Below are 4,735 nucleotides of genomic sequence, written 5' to 3' on the forward strand. Positions count from 1 at the left end.
GTGGGCAAGTTGAAGTGTCAAACCGACAAATCAAACAGATCCTGGAAAAAACTGTTAATGCCAATAGAAAGGATTGGTCTTTAAAATTAATTGATGCACTTTGGGCATACCGAACCGCTTTCAAGACCAATCTAGGAATGTCTCCTTATAGGATTGTGTTTGGTAAACCATGTCACTTGCCTATTGAGATAGAACACAAAGCCATGTGGGCCATCAAACAACTAAATACAAATTTGAACGATGCTGGAAACCATAGGAAGCTTCAATTGAATGAATTAGAAGAACTTAGAAATGAAGCCTATGAAAATGCAAGGATATACAAGGAACGAACCAAAGCATTTCATGATCAATCAATTATAAGAAAAACTTTCAATATCGGACAAAAGGTGCTCTTATATAACTCTAGATTACATCTGTTTCCAGGAAAGCTTAGGTCTAGATGGACAGGACCATTTTTAGTAAAGGAAGTTTTTTCACACGGAGCTGTTGAGATTGAAAACCCAAGTAATGGTGTTATCTTTAAAGTTAATGGTCAACGATTAAAACCATTCTGGAATTACCTGTCAAGACTGTTGAAGATGCCATGGTTCTTTATGAACCAACTTATTCTGATTAAGTTGCTTCGAGGTTTGGTCTGGCTGAAGACATAAAACTTAGCGCTTCTGGAGGCAACCCAGCTTATTTAATTTCTAATGCTTTCTTTGTTTTCAGTTTGCTTAGGACAAATAAATTAGATAAACTCCATTGGGGACAATGTCGGTCAAGTTGAGGGGAGAGCTTGAACAAAATCAGGTGTTATCATTTCCTTTTCCTTCCACTATGAGTTATTTCTTGCATTTAATATATTATGTAAAAAAAAAAATAAAAAAATAATAAATAAATATATATATATATATGAAATAAATTAATCTATAAAAGAAATAAGAGTAAGTTAGAAAGTATTTGCTAATGTAGTGAGTCACGGAGAAGATTAGCTGGTTAGACTCTTGGTGGCTTAGGTCATTTAAAGACTATTAGCACTTCCAATTGCACATGCACACTAACAAGGCAAAGTAGGTGTTAATTGTAAGGCCAATTAAGGATTTGAGTATTATTTAAATTAGATAATTTTCTCTACACCCCAATTGAAGAAATTTGAATTTAAGGAAAGAGCTACCTGCCTGAAATAAAATGCAAAACACAGAGTAAATGTGGATTGCCCTAAGCCTAGTAACCGGGTCTCTTCACCTAAGTCAAGTGTTGAGATTCGCGTCAAACGGTGGTGGGAAGGCCAGGATGCTCAGCAAAAAAAAAAAAAAAAAAAAAAAAAAAAAAAAAAAAAAACAGTGTGAAAGCTACCTTAGTTCTTTGTTTAATCTGGGGTGTATAGAAAATTAATCGAACTAAGTTATGAAAAATGATACAATTGGCCTGTACAAGTTAATACTGAAATACTAAGTTAGTTATCACTCACACAAGTGCTATAAAACTTTAAGTGTACTCTAAGAAAGCTTCTAAGTAGACTGACTACCGATTCTAATTCGAAGCTCATTACTTAGTAATACTAGAAAACTTCTTGAATTTCGATCTTAAATTAATTTGCAAAGGAAGGATCTTTTTGGAATATGATCTTATTTTGGTACATTGCTAAGGGACTAGCAATGATTAAGTTGGGGGGTGTGATTTATGTCACAAATTGACATAAAAAGTATCAATTAATATCTAAATTATCTAACTTTATTAAGAAATTGATACTTGTTATTATATTTTGCAGAAGAAGAGATCATCAATAGAAAGAACAAGGAAAGAGGATTCCAACGGCGCAAATTTTATGCAAAACGGAGTTAAATTGACCCAGGAATTGAAGAATGAAGAAAGAAGACTCAATTGGGTCAAACCCGAGTCAAATCAGATCAAAATTGGTCAAAAATCAACTGATTTGGTGATCTGGTTAGCCGCCTGGTCCACAGCAACAGGCGCATGGACCATGGACCCATCGGCGCACCATAAACCCCCTAAAACCTCTTAGTCCCACATCGGAAGTTTTGAAAACCTTATAACCCCCAAATGCCTATAAAAAGCCCCCAAAGGCCCTTGTTTTAGGTATTCTTCCTTCCGATCAAGCTTGTAACCCTAGATAGTGGGGTTTTTAGCTCTCTTTTCAAGCCTCGAGCTTTGAGGTTTTTGTAATAAATTTTTTTTTATATATAAAATCTTATTTTTATGCAATTTCATCTCTTTACATTATGCAATTTATTTTTCTTGCAATTAGGATAGTTTAATTTATGCAATTTAATTTTATGCAATTAGGTTAGTTTAAATTATGCAGTTTAATTTTATAAAATTAGGGTAGTTTATTTTTCTGTATTTAAATTTTGTAAGTAGATTTAGATCATGTTTAGCTAAGCATCCCTTCTAGGGTTTGCGATGAAGCTAGATCATGAGTAGGGATTTTACATAGGGTTCTTTCTTTTTCTTAGGGTTTCTTTTTCTTCCTCTTTTGCCAAGAATTTTTGATGAACTACAGTTGGGTCAGAGTCCCTTCATAGTTCATGCTTGATTCAGTGCATAGGAGGAGAAAACCCTAAGGGATCCTAGTTACTACTCCCCTGTAAAGAATCTTGATGGGTTATCGTTGGGCCTTAGTCCTTCATAATCTATGCTTGGGAAAGACAAGAGGAGTAGTCGTTAGGATCAATAAGAAAAATTCTAGGTAGAATTCCCTAATCTAGATCTAGTGGATTCAAAAACCCTAGATCCTTAGTCTTATTGTCTTTAGCAAACAACTTTCGACTTTCGATTTTTGTTAAAGCTCGCTTGAGCATAGATTTGAAAATCATTTTTAAAACCAAGTCTCTGTGGGATCGACCCGTACTCGCTGGTCGTGCTACTCTGCACACCGTGCGCTTGCGGTTTTATTTACAAATTTTAAGATTTGAACATCAGAGAACAACCAACCTATATGGCACATAATGACCTATACTTGATAAACGTTGTTGTCCTTGGTAACAACATATCATTTGGTCGCGAACAGGTTTAAGGACTAAACGACAAATCCTCCTTTATCGAGTCTAAATAGTCCTAAGAACTCCACCACAATACAGGAGTTCATTAGAAGATGAAATAATTTATGATGAAAAATATCAAAATAACTTTTATTTATTTATAATTCATATACTAATACAAGAAAGAGCACAATCGTCAACAGGCTGATAATTGGCTTTGGGATACTATTCCCAACAATCTCTCACTTGGCCTAAAGCCAATCGGTGCAGTATCTAATATCCATCTTCGATTTGAAGTCGTCGAACTCCTTCACCGCAATGGCTTTAGTGAATGGGTCGGCCAGATTCTCCTTCCTGTCGATCTTCTGAAGGTCGATGTCACCTCGATCCATGATTTCCCGAATGAGATGGTAGCGGCGTAGAATATGCTTCGTCCGCTGGTGTGCCTTCGGTTCCTTCGCCTGAGCAATGGCTCTAGAGCTGTCACAGTAGAGCAGAACTGGACCAACAAGGGAGGGTGCTACTCCGAGCTCGATGATGAATTTTTTCAACCACACCGCTTCTTTGTCAGCATCTGATACAGCGACATACTCTACCTCACAAACTGAATCAGCCACTGTGGCTGCTTGGAACTCTTCCAGCAGACAGCCCCACCATTAAGGGTAAAAATAAATCCCGACACACTCTTGCTGTCATCGTGATCAGACTAAAAACTAGAGTCTGTAAATCCTATAAGTCTCAAGTCCGATTCACCATAAACAAGCCACTGGTCCTTAGTATTTCTTAAATACTTTAGGATGGTTTTAACAACCTTCCAGTGATTCTCTCCTGGATCAGATTAGTATCTACTCACTACCCTAGTGAGTATGCCACATCTGGTCATGTACATGTCATGGCATACATGATAGATCCCACTATCGAAGCATATGGAATTCTATCCATACGCTCTCTCTCTTAAGGTATTATCGGACAATCTCTCTTCGAGAGAAAAATTCCATGGCCTATCGGTAGATAGCCTTTCTTGAAATTCTCCATGCTGAACCTCTTCAGCATAGTATCAATGTACGTGGACTGGGATAAGCCAAGCAACCTTTTAGATCTATCCCTATAGATCCTCATCCCTAGGATGTAGGAAGCTTCTCCCAGATCCTTCATGGAGAACTGTGACGATAGCCAAATCTTTATTCCCTGTAATGCAGGGACATCATTCTCGATTGAGAGAATGTCATCCACATACAATACAAGAAATACCACTACTAAACCATTAGCCCACTTATAAATGCAGGGCTCTTCTCCGTTCTTAATGAAGCCATACATTTTGATCGTCCTATCAAAACGTATGTTCCAACTCCAAGATGCTTGCTTAAGTCCATAAATGGATCTCTGTAGCCTGCACACCTTAGACTCATCTGTGGATGTGAACCCTTCAGGTTGTATCATATACACCTCTTCATCCAGCTCTCTGTTTAGGAAAACTGTCTTCACATCCATCTGTCAGATTTCATAGTCCAGATGGGTAGCTATCGCAAGCATAATCCGAATGGATTTGAGCATTGTCACAGGAGAAAATGTCTCGTCATAGTCTATACCATAACGTTGACGATATCTCTTGATAACCAAATGGGCTTTATAGGTTTTCACTTTTCTGTCTGTGCCCCTCTTCCTCTTGAAGACCCACTTACACCCTATGGGTTTTACTCCTTCTGATGGGTCAACCAATGTCCACACATCGTTGACCTTCATGGACTCCA

The sequence above is a fragment of the Elaeis guineensis genome, chromosome 11 (assembly GCF_000442705.2).
Source record: "Elaeis guineensis isolate ETL-2024a chromosome 11, EG11, whole genome shotgun sequence".
NCBI lineage: Eukaryota > Viridiplantae > Streptophyta > Magnoliopsida > Arecales > Arecaceae > Elaeis > Elaeis guineensis.